General features: G+C 45.6%; 1 protein-coding gene across 1 annotated transcript in view; it reads left to right on the top strand.

Annotated features, from left to right (window-relative positions):
- Window positions 1-19674, top strand: part of gpd1b (glycerol-3-phosphate dehydrogenase 1b) — a 48657-nt gene that overhangs the window by 6132 nt on the left and 22851 nt on the right. The window lies entirely within an intron of this gene.

The raw sequence follows: 19674 nt of genomic DNA, 5'->3' as shown, positions 1-19674 counted from the left end.
AAGCCCACTTACTCCATTTGGGGGCCAAACACTGGCGGTAAAGCAGGAGGGGGGCTGTTACCAGCCATCTTCCCAATCTCGCCAATGCCCTCAAATTCTGGCCGACTTTGTGTTGAGAAAGTGAGAGAAGATCTAGAAAAAGGAGAAAAGCTCATGCGGACCCCATGACCAGGCTTCTGGAGCTGTGACACTGCTGTCCCCCTTGTCTCCCTCTGCCTTGGCATTTGTCCCAATAATCCATTTCTTTGGTTTTTGCCTTCTGCCTTTGCCCCTGCGTATCTGGTGGTCTCTGTCTTTACTGCCCGGATGGCATATTGTAGTTAATGGGCGTCCCACTTGTCTAGTGGGCATTTTTAAGAGAATTTTTGACAACACGTTTCTGGTTTCCTCTTTCCCCCCACCATCGGTTTGGCACTGACCTAGCTGTCCCTGGTGTTTCAATGGGCTCATTTGGATGCGTTTTACTTCAACCACCTAAGATAAAAGTGATGATGTGGCTTAAAGTGCCAGCGGACGGTCGGCCTGCTGGTCAGGAGTCTGTGAGGCTCATTAAACACAGACAGTGGCCTTCACTTCACGGCCGCGACTCGCTGGGCAGACGCTTACTCGGCAACCTCACGCCTGAAAAGAATAAATCTGAGCAGCCACGACAATGGCCACCCGGTCACAGGGTACCCCCTGTACGTGGCACATGGCACGAGGCTCTTCTGTCATGTGACTGATGACTCCACAGTTTGATTAGCAGTCTGTGCAACTTTCAGAGGGAGAAAAGGCCAACGGCTTGGAAGAACAAAGCCGTCTTGTGTGGCTGTCTACACAGAATGTTCTAGAAACCTTTGTTTGGTGTGCCCAGTCAGCCACTTCAGAAAATGAGAAGTGACTGACTGGGAGATTTGTGCAGCTCGGCGCTCACGGTCCATATGGCATTGAAAGCGAGATGGGCACATGGAGCTGAAAGGGAGGATACGACAGGGAGCAGAGAATGGACAAAACTCAGTGCAGCATAGGGCTGGGAATCGGGAACGAGAAGTGAGGACCACCAAGCAGGTGGTGTTTGGAGTCTACTGTAGACGTGATGAACAATCTGCATATGGCGTGGGCTAAGAGAATGGACAAGTGTGAAGTGGTCTCAGCTGAGAACTGGTAACCTCAATGCAGCTGAGAACCATCAGAGTAAACGTAATGGAGGGCTGTGAGAGATCAGAGGAGGAATGGGCGCCACCTGTTAGAAATACATAAGGCTGAGAATGCAACACAGAGCTCACAATCAGGAAAGAGAAGTGAGGACCACTGAGCAGGAGGTGTTTGGAGTCAAGAAGTGATGAATTATTTGCATATGGTGTGGGCTAAGAGAATGGACAAGTGTGGAGTGATCTGAGAGGAGAACTGGAGGGCTGTGGGACATCAGAGCAGGAAGTTAGAAGTACATAAGGCCAAGAATGCAGCATGGAGAATTCACAAACACAACACAGGGCTGATGGCAGAGTCAGAAACGAGATATGAAGAGCGTGGGGTTGGTGGTGTTTGGAGTCTAGACACGATGGACAACCACCAAGCGTGAAGAGCTTTGAACCATCAGAGCAAACATAATGGAGGGCTACGAGACTGCAGAGAAGGACTGGGAACCACTTGAGAGATGTACATAAGGCCGAGAGCACAGAATGAAACAAAGAATGGGCAACCACCGTGCAGCATAGAGCTCAGAATCAGGAAAGAGAAGTGAGGACCACCGGGTAGGTGGTGTTTAGAGTCAAGAAGTGATGAACAATCTGTATATGCTGTGAATTAAAAGAATGGAGAAGTCTGGGACGGTCTGAGCTGAGGACCGATAACCTCAATGTAATCCAGGGCTGTGAACCATCAGACCAATCACAACAATGGGGGGGGCGAGATAGCAGAGAATGAATGGGAACCACCTGACATGGAGCAGACACTGGACAATCTCAGTGCAGAACTGAGCTGAGAACCATCAAAGTGTATTTGACGCAGGGCTGGGAAACATCAAGGAAGAAATGGGAAGCACTTCCTAGAAGTATGTAGGGCCAGGGCGTGACAAATGATCTGAGGACAATGTGGATTAGGAAATGGACACATTGAACAAGGCCTGAGAAATGACAACCTCAATGCAGTCTGAGCTGACCACCATCAGAGTGAACAGAATGGGGGCGGCCTGTGAGACATCGGTAAAGGAATCAGACCCACTTGGAGAACACAACACAGAGCAGAAAATGGACAATGTAGACTGAGGTAAGAAATGATGACCTCAATACAGAGCAGGACTGGGCAACATCAAAGTAACACAAGAGAAAAGGAATTGGAATCAAGGTATCACCAGTGGAGAACAGTGATGGACAATGTCAGTAGAGCATGGGGTGGAGGACGGACAAACATGCAAACTGAGCTGAGAAGTGATAAGCTCGATACAGTCCAGGATGGAGCACCATCAAAGCGAACTTAATACAGGACTATGAAATGGCAGTTGAGGATTGGCAGCCACGGGATCAAATGTTTAAAGGGGAGAAGGAATGGACAACCAGAACACAGCATGGAAGCAGAGAATGGACAGTGGAGTCTGAGCTGAGAACTGATGACTGGGCACCAGCAAAGTGAACATAATGGAGGGACGTGGAACAGCAGAGAAGGAATGGAACCCAAGGGATCAACAGTAGAGTGGAGAAGTGATGGACAACCTGAACAGCGCATGGAGCAGAGAACGGACAAACGGATTATTCTGAGCTGGAAGCTGCTAACATCAATCCAGTGCAGAGATGAGAACACGATGAGGGACTATGAGACCACAGTGAAGAAACTGGACCCACAGGACCAATGGTGTTTAGAGTGTCGAAGTTATGTGTGATCTGAACGGAGAATGGAGTGAAGGTCTGACCAGACTGATTTGTTGTGGTCTGAGCCAACTCAGTCTGACAAAAGAAACTGCAAAGTCGATGGAAATGCAACCGTGAAACCTCAGGGAGGAAACAGAAAGCAGCTGAGTAGGGGAACTGTGAGCCAGAACGTGACAGATGACGTGAACACACTCTGGGAGGCCGAGAACGGACAAATTCAATGTCATCTGAGCCGAGAACTGAAACCTCAATGGCGTGCAGGGCTGAGCTCCATCAAAGAGAGTGCAAATGTGAAACAGCAGAGATGAAATAGGGGCCACTTGAGTAGGGCCGAGAAGTCGTAACATATTATACATAGCAGGAAAATCTATGAATGTCTGTCCTTGTTCACGGCCTTCAGAAAGTCTTCAGACGCCTTCACGTTTTGTCACATTGCGGACCGTTCCGGCCTTGTGCTCAAGTCATTTTTTTTCCCTCATCAGGCAACACTCAACAACCCAGAATGACGAACCAAAAACAGGATTGTTGGAATTTTTAAAAAACTCGTATTACAGTCATATGAAAAAGTTTGGGAGCCCCTCTTAATTCTTTGGATTTTTGTTTGTCATTGGCTGAACTTCCTTTGAATATCTGACATGTCTTATGGACACAGTAGGATTTCAGCAGTGACATTAAGTTTATTGGATTAACAGAAAATATGCAATATGCATCATAACAGAATTAGACAGGTCTATAAATCTGGGCACCCCAACAGAGATATGACATCGATACTTAGCTGAGCCTCCTTTTGCTCCTTTGAGCCTCTCGACGCTGTCCTCCTGTAGCCTGTGATGAGTGTCTGGATTCTGGATGGAGGTATTGTTGACCATTCTTCATGCTAAATCTCTCCAGTTCAGTTCAATTTGGTGGCTGCCGAGCATGCCGAGCTCAAACTGTGGGAGGCTCTTGACACAAGTTAAAAGCACCAAGAAGTATTTTAATTTTCTTCTTCTTCTCAGACCGTGCCTCCAAAGCACCACAGCCACAATAAACACAATAAAAACATCAATAAACACAACATTCTTCTCCTCCATACCTCCCAGCAAGTGCTGTCCTCCTCCTCCTCTTCCTAACTCAGGCTCCCCTCCTAGGTCCCCAGTAGTCCTTTAAATAGTTCATTGACCTACAAATCGGATTCCAAAAAAGTTGGGACACTATACAAATCGTGAATAAAAACTGAATGCAATGATGTGGAGGTGCCAACTTCTAATATTTTATTCAGAATAGAACATAAATCACGGAACAAAAGTTTAAACTGAGAAAATGTATCATTTTAAGGGAAAAATATGTTGATTCAGAATTTCATGGTGTCAACAAATCCCAAAAAAGTTGGGACAAGGCCATTTTCCCCACTGTGTGGCATCTCCCCTTCTTCTTACAACACTCAACAGACGTCTGGGGACCGAGGAGACCAGTTTCTCAAGTTCAGAAATAGGAATGCTCTCCCATTCTTGTCTAATACAGGCCTCTAACTGTTCAATCGTCTTGGGCCTTCTTTGTCGCACCTTCCTCTTTATGATGCGCCAAATGTTCTCTATAGGTGAAAGATCTGGACTGCAGACTGGCCATTTCAGTACCGGATCCTTCTCCTGCGCAGCCATGATGTTGTGATTGATGCAGAATGTGGTCTGGCATTATCTGGTTGAAAAATGCAGGGTCTTCCCTGAAAGAGATGACGCCTGGATGGGAGCATATGTTGTTCTAGAACCTGAATATATTTTTCTGCATTGATGGTGCCTTTCCAGACATGCAAGCTGCCCATGCCACACGCACTCATGCAACCCCATACCATCAGAGATGCAGGCTCCTGAACTGAGCGTTGATAACAACTTGGGTTGTCCTTGTCCTCTTTGGTCCGGATGACATGGCGTCCCAGATTTCCAAAAGAACTTGAATCGTGACTCGTCTGACCACAGAACAGTCTTCCATTTTGCCACACTCCATTTTAAATGATCCCTGGCCCAGTGACAACGCCTGAGCTTGTGGATCTTGCTTAGAAATGGCTTCTTCTTTGCACTGTAGAGTTTCAGCTGGCAACGGCGGATGGCACGGTGGATTGTGTTCACTGACAATGGTTTCTGGAAGTATTCCTGAGCCCATTCTGTGATTTCCTTTACAGTAGCATTCCTGTTTGTGGTGCAGTGTCGTTTAAGGGCCCGGAGATCACGGGCATCCAGTATGGTTTTACGGCCTTGACCCTTACACACAGAGATTGTTCCAGATTCTCTGAATCTTCGGATGATGTTATGCACAGTTGATGATGATAGATGCAAAGTCTTTGCAATTTTTGCTGGGTAACACCTTTCTGATATTGCTCCACTATCTTTCTGCGCAACATTGTGGGAATTGGTGATCCTCTACCCATCTTGGCTTCTGAGAGACACTGCCACTCTGAGAAGCTCTTTTTATACCCAATCATGTTGCCAATTGACCTAATTAGTGTTTATTGGTCTTCCAGCTCTTCGTTATGCTCAAATTTACTTTTTCCAGCCTCTTATTGCTATTTGTCCCAACTTTTTTGGGATTTGTTGACACCATGAAATTTTGAATCAACATATTTTTCCTTTAAAATGATACATTTACTCGGATTAAACGTTTGATCTGTCATCTACGTTCTATTACAAATAAAATATTGACATTTGCCATCTCCACATCATTGCATTCAGTTTTTATTCCCAATTTGTTTAGTGTCCCAACCTTTTTGGAATCCGGTTTGTAGAAGGGCTTCTGTCCTTCCGTCCCCGTGACTTTGGAGTATTTCTGAGCTATGTAAACAGTAGCGTCTCCTGGTGGCACCCACGGTACCCAGCAGGGCTGTGCTGCCGAACTCCAAGTCCCATAGTGCCTTGCGGGGATCCAGGGCACCGCTGCAATCTAGGGAAGCTACCGTCTATCATCCTGGGGGAGGCAGTGTCCTTGATAAGTTGCCTTCCCCCATCTTTCCATTACTGGGGCATCTTGGCCAGGGTAAACTACTGGCCGTCCCTTACAAGACATACAAAATATTTATTAACTTATATACAAAATTTCACACCACAACACACGGCGTTTCGTGTCGTCTGCGTGATGATTGCATGGTTGTCGTTATGTTCAGATGTTTATGAGCGAGTGTTACTGAGATGAGCCGTGCTGGAGTAGACCTTTTCTGAGGTGGAGGGTGGTGACCGGTGCCCTGGTTGAACAGTACTGGCATACAGACGCTCTTGTGAACAAGTGTAGTAAAAGCAGGAATGCGCCCCAAGATAATGTCATGAGTAGTTTTGATCCATCAGTAAACTTTCTAGAAAGTGCAGTAATCAGAAACAAAACCATCGGTGAGCTTCATCTTTGGTGTGCCCACCTCGGCCTCCTCCTCTTTCCACTGTCATGGCATCTCAGCAGATCTTCTTTGCATTCCTCTTGTTCGCTCACCTCAGCTCCACTGCACACTTTGGCCATCTGACTTGTAATGTCAGACTGTCATGATGTTCTGGAGATCGGTACACCTTCTGGTGTGTTTTGGCCGTGCATTTGGGGGTCTTCATGATGGTATGGCACGATGCCCGGACTTCTCAGCAGTGCAGAGTCCATCATGTGTGATCAAGTCAGCGCAAAACCTACGAGGAACTTCCAGCGCACTCCACTGTTATCTGTGGTAGATGTTCATCCGTGCCTTGATCTCCAGATGTTTGGTGGACAAACCACCTTCTGTGAGAGTCAAATATTCCAGTCCAGAGCGCCTACTGCCCGCTTTCTGCACCTCAGTTCCTTGTGTTTTTCTGTTTGGCTTTATTTAAAAGTCAGTTTTCAGTCACACTTCTGATTGAGCCAGACTATAGATGGCTGTACCTGAGTGTCCTAGTGGCTCCTACAAATTCTGCACCAGTGCCGGAGATCTTTAAATTCAAAATGGAAGTCGGCTTGACATATTGGTCATTTGGAGAAGGTGTATGATAGAGCAACACGTCAAGAAGTCTGGAGGTGAATGAGAGAGGAAGGAGGACCAGAGAAGTGTGTGACGATTATCCAGGATATGTGTGAGGGAGTGAGGACTCGGGTTGGGTTAACAGACAAGAGGAGGTCTGCACCAGGGGACTTCTTGAAGTCCTTTCCTCTTTGATTGGGTTATGGAGGTGTTGACTCGTGGGATTAAAAGACCAATCCCTGTGGTGCAGGCTTTGTGCTGATGTCATTGTCCAGAAAAGAGGAAGTGGAGAGGAAGTTGGAAGAATGGAGCAGGGCTTTGGAAGGTAGAGGATTGAAGATAAATAGGAAGAAGAAGACAGAATATGTGATGTTTAGTGATGATCAGGATTCAGATGTTAGCCTGCAGGCAGAGCCACTGAAAAAAGTGGATGAGTTTAAATATCTGGGATCAGTGGTAGACCAAGATGGACAATTAGACGAAGAGATAACTCCTCGAGTGCAATGTGGATGAAACAATTAAAGAAGCTATCAGGAGGATTGTGTGATTGAAGACTTAAGGTGAAGGCTAAAGGTGAGGTTTTTGAGGCATTGGTGAGACTAGCAATGATGGAGGGAGCTGAGACATGAGCAGTAAAGGGGGAGAAGAAGTTGGATGTGGAAAAGATGAGAATGTGGAGATGGAATTGTGGAGTTACAAAATAAGGACAAAATGAGAAATGAGACCATCAGAGGTACAACAAGAGTGGATGAGACCTCCAAGAAAGGACAGGAAAGGATGTGTGATGAGAAGAGACATGGAATATGTGGGCAAAAGAGTGATGAGAATGGTCAAGAAAAGGCAAGGGAGGATGAAGAGCAGGTGGATGGTAAAGGAAAAGGAGGAGTGGCGAGAAGGTGCAGTTGTAGGGAGAAGGCTGATCAGGAGTATGAACCCCACATAGAAGTGGGAAAAGATGAAGTTAGAAGAAGTTGTATGGACCTGTGATGAGGACAGACAACGAATAGGTGGGCAAAAGAATGATGGGAATGGAAGTCCAGGGGAAGAGAATGGCGAGGGAGGCCAAAGCACAGTTGAATGGATAAAATCAAAGAAGGGAAAGGGTCTGACTAGGTAGGAGGTGGAGGACCAAACTGTTTGGAGAAGGTTGATCAGGAACATCGAGCCCACAAAGAAAAGGGAAAAGAGGAAGAGGAAGAAGAACACCCTTGCATTTCCAGTCCTCTTCCTTCTGAGGTTCTGAATAAAAAGCAGAGACAAAGATCACATAAAATATAAATAATAGAGGATACAAACTAATATCAAACATTAAACATAAAAGTCAAACACAATCCAACAATCAATAAAAAAAACTGAAGAAACCTGTGAATAAAACAAGTGTGTCACCCACAATGATAAAGAACAATGAACAGCCATCGTTTTTTTTTCAGCGGCTGTTTGTTTGATGTTCTCATAAGATCTGTCATTTCCTTCCAGACCGCTGCTCTAAGATAAACACACCCAGATGGAGGCGCCTCACTGACACTCGGTCAGTTGTTTTTTTTTTTCTTTCCATGTTTGCTTATCACATCAAGATTGCAGTCCTCAATGAATCAGGCTTTTCTTGTGCTTCATCAGCGATGGGGAAGGAGTACGTTATTGTTGCCTGCAGATCCATCTCCAGAGTTTATTCACCTGCAGCACAGGTTTGGTATATTGACACTTATGAGAGATCATAAGCTCGGAGCCGAATAGCGTACTTCAGAATTTACAGCGCTGATGAGCACCAAAGCACAGTCTTCATGAACCCCATGTGACTACATGGAACATAGTGTAGTAATATGCTGTAACCAGTAGGGGGGACCACCGAGCCCCAAACACAATAATGCCCAGCACAGTCATGGATTCAAATAGTAGATTTTTAACCCAACAAGCACTTTCTATAATGAACACAACCAATAATCAGACAAAACAATGAACCTCCTTCCTCTCCTCCCTCCTCCAGTTGAGTGTCACCCGCAGCCCCCCGACTCTGACTCCCTCAGGTAATGCAGTGGGCACCTTTAATGCTGGACCGGGAATGGCTTCCGCTGACCTGGCACGAATTGTGGGGAGCAGTGCAGGGTTGTTTGGGGAATCGGGACACAACTGATAGGATCATTCACATGAAAGGTCTTAATGAGTAATGAGCTGATATGAGGGAGGTAAAGCCAAACTGAGGGTCTCAGAAGAGTTTTCAGGCAGTTTGAGATGTCAGTTAGGTTATCCGCATTCATGCCAGTTTGTCTGGACCTTATTTTTAAATCGTGACTTGACTGTGACATTAGAGTCATGTGTGCAGCCGTGCCGTCGGATGTATAGAGGAGGTACAATGGAGGACTTGGCACACAGCCTTGTGGAGCCCCTTTGTTGAGAATGAGGGATTAGAGGTGTGTGGCCACCCACTCGAACCACCTGGGGTCTGCCTGACAGGAAGTTAAAAATTCAGATGTACTGTGGGGTGTTCAGACGCAGGTCCCTGAGCCTCGTGATGAGCTTAGAGTGGTTTGTTGTGTTAAATGCTGTATAGTCTAGAAATGGCATTCGCACAGAACCCCCTTTCCCATTGTCCAGACGGGTGAGTACTGTCTGTAGGATCAAGGTGATGGCAACCTCTGTGGATCTACTGGTGGGATATGTAAACCGTAGTGGATCCAGTCAACCTCTGGGATCTACTGGAGTAATATATGAACTGTAATGGATCTGGTCAACCTCTGTGGCTTGGCTAATCTGGCTGGTGATTTTGGTGGTCCATGCCAATTTTCGCTCCTGGACCGGTGATCCAAGGCACTTAAATTCTTTGACCTGTTTGACCTGAATGGACACTGGCTATTGAGCCATCGGTTGTCAAGATTTTGGTCTCCTCCACATTAATCATCATGCTGTAGGACTGAGCAACATGGGCAATATTTTAAAGGATGTCAGTAGCTTCGACGTCGGTCATGGCGAAGATGACGCTGTCATCGACGAACATGAGATTAGTGTCGTATTGGGCCCCTCGTTTGCCATTGAAAGCTTTCTTCATAATGCCATTGATCACGATGACTTTTATTAGTCCTAAAGCCAAGTACAGTCACGACTCAGTTAGCAACATCATGCTTTAATGATGGAGCTTCCTTAGAGATACAATAAATGAAATTGAATAGCATTGAAACGCTGGTGGAAGCGGTCGTATGCAGTATTATTACTGGATTTCAATAATTATTATTAATTGATATGATGTATGTATTAGGCTAATGTTAGATAAGCTTAGCTTAGGGTAGGTTACGTCTGGTCAAATGTACTGTATATTTGATGTGTCATCCCGGTGAAAATGACACAAAGGCACCTCCATGCGTGCTTCTGGCACACATTTAGGTTTTCTCCAGAATGCAGCGATGACAATCAAATGACACAGAGGCAGAACCGTTAACATACATCAACGTGCTTAATGACAAAATTGACTAACGACGCTCTAGACTGACCCATATGCCGTCATTAAGCGAGACACAACTGTAGATGTGACAGATGTATTATCTTTAGAGATGTTTTTGGAGAGGACCCTGGTGGCAAATCTATTCAGATGTAGGCCATCACATCTCAAGAAACGTGCTTTGAATTTTGGCTGGAAAATCTCTATTTTGGTTTCATCAGACCTCTGAACCTTTCCCCCCATGTCCTATCTGCGTCCCTTCGTCTGCGTATGTTCTGTTCTTCGATATGACCTAATCCTTGGACTCATCTTTAGAAACTAAAAGACTATTCTATATATAAGGACTCTATCTTTCTATCTCTCTGTTACAAAAAAAAAAAATCTTGTGACGAGACGTCATCTGGATGAGAGACAGAGAGGCAGCCACACTTTCACGTCCCACGACACGGTCAAGTCACAATCAAGTCACGTCATACTGACATCTATTGGAATCATGTTCCCGTGAGATGGTGACCTAGGCAAGGAAAGTAATAATCAGCCCGGAACAAGTGGAATCGAAAACCTTGAAGGTCCGAACGGGCTCAGAAATAAAAGACAAAGTCAGGTCCAAACATACACATGCAGAGCAGTTGGCAGATTATGAGAGCAGTGGAATTCGAAAGGCTCAAAAATAACCTTGGCGAGATACACACCTAGAGAAAGTTCAAAAATATTACAGTATTACAATTCAAAAGTGTCAAACTACTGAGAGGACAGATCGCATTCGCGCAAATAAATGGAAATTATTACTCGGTGAAATAACGGAACAGCAAAAAGAGATTGACTATATGGACATAGGTGATATGTCGGAAGTATGTAGTTATTGTAAGGCAGTACAGTTTACGTTGGGGACTTGTAGATCGTCTAATTCGTGTTGCCATCAGGGAAAGTACCATACACTATGAGAATCTGTGTTCCCGCAACAATTACAGCTATGACGAGTTTAATTTCGAAAAAAACGCAATTTGCTCAGGTGTATCTTTATGATCATGGAAAAACGATGCAACATAAAATCGAAAGAGTTAAACGATCTGACGTGACAGAAATTATACAGACAATAATGGATACAAATCCATACGTCCAAAAGTATCGCACTTTACAAGAAAGTTATCAGCAAAACACGGACAAAGAAATTATCTTGGATGTCTGTATGGATCTGAAAGATGACACATATGACAAATTGTCAGTGATAATACTTCGAAAAACAGAGATATATCCAAGACAGAGTTGATATTCGTGTATATCCAAAGACAACGAATGATTCGTCTTTTACAGTAGAAACTCAGGTCACGAACGTACAAATCGGGTGACGACTAAAACGTTAGCCAAGCTTTTGCGTCTGTTCACGACCACACACTGGTGACGAACAAGCCAGTTAGTTTCCCTTCCGGTTTGTACGCGCCGATGATTTCCGCACGTGTTCAGTCACTCCCTGTACAGTACATCGTTCTCGGTCAGACGTGCGTGCATGCAAGGTTAGTTTTCTTGGTTGTTTATGGTTAGTTTTTGTATAAATTACGGATTTTTGAAATGTTTGTTTTTTTCACCTGTGCTTAAAACTCATTAAAAAAAAGTGTTTACAGCGAGCGGTTCGTAAGGCTGTAGCGTGAACTCCTGTAATGTTAGTTTTCTCTGTTCAAGGTTTTCTCAGTGTTATTGAATGTTTTTACTATTACACTGCATTCTATGGTATAATTAACTATTTTTGTGCTTAAAAATCTTTAAAAAAATATTTTTACATACAGTCTGGAACGGATTAATTGTATTTACATACAATCCTATGGGAGAAATGAGTTCGGGTCACGACCAAATCGGGTTGCGACCAGAGTTTTGGAACGAATTACAGTCGTGACTGCATGTCAAATACATCGCCACATTCCAACCCTGCACTCTTTCCTTTGCTTTTCCCAGATGGCGAAACAGGATGCTCGTACAATATGAAACAAACGCATTCAGAAAAACGAATAACACCCACACAATATTTTCGGGTAAAAGTCGCACCTAATTGTCTCTTCTTTATCAAATCAAATCACGCTAAACTTAGAACAGAACATATGCAAGGTCTCATTGATTGAAATTCAAATATCAATAGTTCAGACAAGTTCAAAATAGGTAAAGCAGTAATATTGCCATCAGCATATCAAGGTTGTCCAAGAGCATTGCAACAGTTATATCTTGATGCAAACAGAACTATCAGTCGGCCAGATTTATTTCTTACAATGATGTGTGATCCACAATGGCCAGAAATCCGCAGCTTCTTGAGAACAATGCTACCGGCTACCTCAGCTCTGGATATTCCCACTTTCGTAAGTACTGTAGATTGTTTTATCAGAAAGTCTTATTTTTATTGAGTGAACTCGAAACGAGAATATGCCATTCGTATTAAAACGTTTACAGTTTCCCGTGAGATTATACATTGTATTATCACGCTGTAAGACCAAACAAGGAATCAGAACTCATTGCGATCTTGAAGAACAGTTCATTCCAAATATTGTTAAATAAAAAATGAACATAATGCATACAGTATGTAACAATTGCCATGAAAAACAAAAACTCTTTAAATTGTATTTCCACAGGACCAAACCTGGGGGCTGGCGAGCAAAGCAAGCAGGGGGCGCAGCCCCCTAATTAATTATATGTCTATTTTAGTTAAGCATGTATTGAGACGAAGACTGGACTCCTTCAGTTCTGTGTCTCTTCGGAGAATCCTTGGGTCCCGCTGGTTTGACTTTGTGTTGCTCATGGAGTCCCAGATGAAGCACATGACCTGCATTGTGAGGGAGCGTCAGTTACGGCACTATGGCCACGTGGCGCGATTACCCGAGGGTGATGTGGTTCAATCTTGAGGACCTGAATGGCTGGACCAGGCCAAGGGGACACCCACATAACACCTGGCTGTGGCAGATAGAAGGTCATTTACGTAGGGTGTCTGCCAGGGGGGTTGCCAACCAGGATCCTGTGGTGTTTCATCGTATGGTGGGGGCAGCAACACGATGTACCAGTGCCTGCTCCCCAACCTGACCTGACCTGTTTAGACCAAGGAGTGGAGTCTGCAGTCAAGAATCGACTGACTTATCGCAGTGTGGAGTTACGACTCGCTACATCAGCTACACAGCAGCTTGGACCGGAGAACAGACCAACTCCTGATGATGATGAGCTCAAAATCGGTATTCAGCAGGAAGCAAAGAGCGGACCAACTCGGCACAATGAACTAACTTAGTACATCATCTGAGAGCCACATGGTCAGTGCTCTTCAGACCAAGGAGTGGATTATCTTAGTGGAGTCTTCACTCAAGAACCAGCTGACTTATCGCAGTGTGGAATTGAGACTCACAACATCGGCCAACAAGCAGTGTGGACCTAAGACCAGACAAACTTATTACATTAACTCTTTCAGGGTTGATGTCAACTTTTGTCAAAATTCAGGGGTAGAGGATGGTAATCAGCTGTAAACTGCGACAAAACTCGCCCATTTTAGTTTGACTCTCTTTGCTAGAAGGAAACCACAATTCCCTAGGCGTGCATGAGTAGCGAAGAGCAAACAACCTCTAAAATGGCATCGGCATCTGGCAAGAGTTCAAGACTATGGTGAGCTGGGCACCGGCCTAAACAACAAGCGAATGTGCAAAGCAAAATACTCCATGGACATTTGAATTCATAATCTCATTGAATAGGACTCTGACCTTTCGGACTCCGAGTTTGATGCAAGTGATCTGGAGATGGATATCAAAACGAAAGTGAGGTACCGGCATCATCTGATTGGTCCGCAGCTGATCGTGGTGCTGAACACTTTCGTGTAGCTGATGTGCCTACAGCAGCGTTCACCTCGGAGGACCACAACATGATGACAAGAGGTATAAACCATATTGTGTCACACTGAGACCACTACCACCACCCTCTTGCTGTGATGCCGAACATGCACAGCCACAGCACATAGCAACAGATGTTTTATGTTGATGTATGTGAGAAACCATTGCCTTGTGTGCTTTACAGAAAACTGGATTTTTTTGGAAAAATAATTCAGCCCTTACAGGATTAATGATGAACTGGCAGACACAATAGAAAGTATGGAGGTGGGATACAGCCTGAAGTAAAGAGCGGACCTACTCGTCACACTGAGGAGCTAGCACATCGTGTAATCTGAGAACCACGTTGTCAGAGTTGTTTAGAGCAGAGATGAGCTCGGGAATGGCAGACATGATAGGAAGTATGGTAGCGGGGAGCAGCATGAAGCAAGGAACCGCTAACTTAGCATATCATGTAATCCGGAAGCCTCTTCATCGGTGCTGTTGGAGCAGAGAATGATTTCATTAACCCTTTCTGCCCTGGATTTTCTGTTTCTATGGGAACAATTATTTTGTGACATATTCTACCTTTGGGGTGTCAAGGAAGCTCTAAAATGAAAAAAAAAAAAAAAAAGATCACTATTATTATAGAATAAGCTGTCAAATACGTCAGTCTTCTTGAGGAAACAAAACTGAAGGTGGAGCGCACAGTCCAGAAGCGTCCATTTTCACGGCCGTGTTTCGCGGACTGTATGCCAGTCTCTCCAGTCTGCGCTAACAGTTGTGCGCCCGGTTCCAACGGCTGCAAACGTACCTGTGCTTTGCGTATCTCTGTACTAATAATAGGGTGCCAGGCCTGAAAGGGTTAAGTTCCTGGGGGCTGCAGCCGAGAACCACCTGACCAACCCGGCGTGGAGTTGTTACCCACAAGACCGGCCAGCAAGCAGCATGGAGCTGGGATTACCATGAGGACCTGGAAACTGGCAAACACAATTCTAAGCACAGAGTGTTGAGTAAAATAAGACCCCCGTCAAACTGTATTGAGTGTGGAGCAGAGAGCGGACCGGCTAACTTACTCCGTTGTGTATCTGACTGCCTCCTCTTCCTCATTAGAGCCATCTGTGTCTGAGAACTGACCAGCTCATCACGGTGTGGGGGCTGACTCAAGACTATGGTGAGCTGGGCACCGGCCTAAACAACAGGAAGTATGGAGTCGGTAGTCCATGCTGCTGATCTTGTGGTCGCGTGGCAGTAGCCAGTCGGTAGACACTGTGACTATTCTGCCCTCTAAACTGCCTCGAGGGTGGTGGTCGGAAGGCCGGCAGATCGGCGGGCAGCTGTCTACATAGTAGCTTATCTCACCAGCGTGAATGGGTGAGGAGTTGGCCCGGGGTTCCCTGTTCCTATATCAAATACAGGCCATCAGTTCAATCTCAGCTGCTTTCTTCCCGTTGTGTTCCGCTGCTTTCTTCCCGTTGTGTCCGTCAGTGGGTAGTCATCACTGTAATGAGTCGGTCTGCTCTCTGCTCCACGCTGTGGCGAGCTGGTCATGACTGCAGTAAGCTAATCGATTATCTGATGAGGAGAAGGCAGTCAGACGCACGTTGAGCTAAGTTAGCCCGTTCCCTACTCCGCGATTTGTACGTTTCACTCGCGACTCCATACTTCCCACTGTGTCTGCCAGTTCCCATTATGATGGCGTTGTCTGTTCTCATGCTGCTTCTTGGGTTTGGACAGCCGTCATGCCGGGGCTCAAGATGCTCCGTATGCCACGCTGTGATGAGAAGTTCAGCTCTCCGCTCCACACCGTATACGGACGGCTCACACTCAGTCCCGTATGTCCATTTGTGTCTGCCAGTTCTGTGTTCTTTATCGTAATGAGTTACGTTGTGTTCTCCATTCCATGCTCCTTGTTGGCCCTGAACCCTGCTGGTCTGCTGGTTCTCAGTTCCACGTTCTGATGAGCTAGTCCATTCTCGGCTGTGGTGGTCTCCACTAACAGCTTGCATGATGTACTAAGCTAGCTCGCTGCTTCATGCTGTACACAAATAGACCACTAAGGGGCCCCAGATTCCAGACACAACTGCACAACAGTCCTGGGTTCAAATGTAAGGTGTTTATTCGACACAATACCTCCACAGGGTTCCAGTTTCCTCTTTTTCGGGCTGCACAACAAAGTAATAATTTTCCTTCTCCTTCCACACCTCCCACGTGGTCTCATCCAACCCCTCATGCAGGAAACCCAACTTCTCTTCTGTCGGACCTTGGAGTACGAATTCCTCAGAATTGCACACTGGAAAAACTTCCAGTTCAGATGGAAAACCCTTCAAAGAGGGAGTAATGATCCCCTGCAGCTCCCCCTAGTGACACCAGAAAAAAAAAAAACAAAAAGGTTGTCACATGTGACTGGAATTCCCAGTCGGCTCTTTGGGAATCCATCATATGGGTGTTGGACCAGTGGGATGCTGCCACTGTATTTACAGGGGAACACGGCACTGGGAAGCAGGCATCCTCTGTCCTTCCAGGAGGGACACCCTGCACCCATCCTGGTCGGGATGCCAGTCCACCCCAGTCCTTCTACTGTATTATGGCTTCTCATCCTGGCATGGAGCCAGCTCCTATTCTGGTCGGGATGCTGGGCCTTCCAGCATAGCACTCGCATCATGTGACCTGTGGACCAGCGTAACTGAGCATAGTGGGCAGTAGAGTGTGTCACATCATCGTCCATTCAGAGCTGACGTAGTGAGCAGCTCATCACCATGTGGTGCTTGTTGGAGTGACAAATAAGAAACCATCAGGAGCTGAGGATGAGCAGAGTGAATACAGTAGTGGGGCAGACGTAGATGAGGCACTAAGAGGCACATCATCGGAGCTACTGAGTGGAGAGGACAGGACAGTTGAGTGGCCACCAGACTTGAGGACCGTTAATGTCCTGATGGTGTGCTGTTGAGAACTTGCAACAGATTAGTCTGAAGGGGGGAACAGACGATCGCAATTGAGTGTGCAACCGAAGTGACCCACGTGACTGACCGGAGACACCAGATGCAGGCCTCTTCAGAGTAGTGCGCCTCTCAGAGGAGCTGGGAAGTGCACATGAGGCCTAATACACACTCCGCTGTCTGAGAAAAGAATGCATAGACATGATAAGCCTAGTGAAATAAAGTAGGGCACCAGCACGCCCTCTGCCAGTGCCATCCAAGCCTTGCCAGGAGAAGCTGTGAGTGTCCATGTGGGGAGGCCCGCCGTTGAGCTCTCTGGCAGCTGTGCTGTGAAGACGTTCGCACTCCAGGAGTGACTCATCAGGCTTTCAAAATGCCAGCCTGTAACCCAATCTTCAGCTCAGATGAAGGAGGCTAATTATCTCTGCTGTACGCAGTCGAGCCAGTGACGCCCAGAGGACACCAGCCCACCCTTTCAGTGCACATCTGTGTGTAACCATTCTCTGTTTATAATTATTAAATGAATTTGGAGGTCACTGTCTAGAATTTGGGTCCAAATACATCAGTCGTGTGTTATGAAAGGAAAATGTGGCATCTACTAGACTCAGGATTGTGCGCCGGGGCTTAACAAGATGGTTAGTCTCTGCTTTATTGATTAAACGTCACTCAGTCTCCTCCAGTTCAGTTCACAGGCAGATTGCTAGTTGACAAGAATCCACTATGGAATTCTGGGATTGATGTCAACAGAGCCTGTCACTGGTGACGGTGTTAGTGTCAGAAGATCCATTCAATGACAGGGAGGCTCATCCAAATGGATTCTTGGGCTCATTGTGTGTCTTTAGTCAGACCCCTAAAGTGTTCAGAGGGGTGAGGCACACCAGAGGGTCAGTCACAAATTGTGGCTTTCATTCACCACGTTCGGTCATCATTCAAAGAGGGCATCACAGTGCTCAGTTCTGGCTGTGGAGGCGAGTCTCACCTAAACTGACCAAGTCCTGTCTTTGATACAAGTGCCTAATCTGGTTTGTGATGGGAGGGTCCACTTCACCTGATCCAATTAATGAGCTGTATGCAAATTAGTCCCTATCAGTTGCAGCAGACTTAGTTTGTGGTTGGAGGGGGTTATCTTGCACAATCCAATCATTGGGCTGTATGTAAAGGAGTCCAAATTAGTTGCAGCAGAACTAGTTTGTGATTGGATGGGTCATCTCGTCTGATCCATTTAGTGAGCTGTATGTAAATGAGTCCAAATCAATTTTCAGCAGACTTCATTTGTGATTGGAGGGGGTCATCTTGTCCAATCCGATCACTGAGCTGTATGCAAATGAATCCAAACCAGCTGCACCAGACCTAGGTTGTGACTGGATGGTTCATCTCACCAGATCCAATCATTGAGATGTACTGTATGCAGATGAGCCAGACCTTATTTCATTAAATCCAGCCAGTGGGTGGTGACCAGTTCTGACCAATACAGACTGTGATTGGAAAGAGAGAGAGAAAGAGAGACACACACACGCACACACACACACTCTGCCATTCCATTCTTGTTCCATAAATCTTCCACCCCTGGTCACTGATGGACATGTTCTTTTCAACTTGTCTACTCTCTGATCCTCAGATCTTTTCAGTAAGTCTGTGCATATGCACTGGCTCTGTGGGTGGGTGCCCTAGAGCTGAAACCCCCATGAATTCTGACTTAAAAATACCACACAGCCTATACGTACCCAGGGTCTTCTAGTGTAATGTGACTTTTAGAAATACTTACTTGCTTCCCATTTGAAAAATAAATAAATAAGTGAAGTCTTCTAGTTCATCTCACAGGAAAGACCCCCAATCAGCTGGCGTTACACATTTTTACTCCTTCTATTTCTGTGCTACCCTAAGTTGTGACACAAGCCCAATTCGACTGAGAAGTTTAGCTAATAGTGAAGGGCATCTCCATTCACTCCAATTCGTCTGTGAGAATCAATTCACTTCATGGTCCTTACAGGTGGTGCAGTGGTAGTGCTGCTGCTTTGCAGTAAGGAGACTGTAGAAGATAGTGGGTCCGCTTCCCGGTTCTTCCCTGTGTGGATAGCACTTTGAGTACTGAGAAAAGCGCTATATAAATGTAATTAATTATTATTATTCATTCTTTGGATTCCTCAACAAGAAGTTTATTGTGATGCCGTACCGCTGTGGTGCTCAGCCTGCTTGTTCAAATCCCACCACTATTGACTATTACAGTGAATGTGATGAACAACAGCAAAGCAAAAAACAAAAAAACATTGATTTCTTGTCGTACAACTAAAAAAAAATTTTTCATCGGCACTGCCATCCAACCTAAAAAATAATGCAGAAAAATATAAATTTAGGAAGAGTGACTACAAGGAAAAGAGCCAAAGTGTGGGGTACTGCAACGGTAGGGGCTTGAAAAACAAGGAGATACACTGCAGTAGGCTGTGTGACATTTACATATGTAGGCTACTGAAAAATGAGTGCCCACCCAGTCCTTCTTAAAAGTTGGCACTTATGAGCCTGCATTACTCTGAGAAGATCCAGTCTTTGATTAATCTCAAAGTCCAACCGTCCAGGAGTCCACTTTCAACGCCCCTTACTTCAGGCTCACAGGAACAGGGGCTGATGTTGGGGTCAAAGTAGGACCCCAACATTGATGGGGCACAGGGCTCTAAATTAACCTAACCTACATACA

Source organism: Polypterus senegalus, chromosome 3 (genome assembly GCF_016835505.1).
Source record: "Polypterus senegalus isolate Bchr_013 chromosome 3, ASM1683550v1, whole genome shotgun sequence".
Classification (NCBI taxonomy): Eukaryota; Metazoa; Chordata; class Cladistia; order Polypteriformes; family Polypteridae; genus Polypterus; species Polypterus senegalus.
The sequence above is the reverse complement of the archived record's forward strand: the minus strand, read 5'-3'. Positions and strand labels throughout refer to the sequence as shown.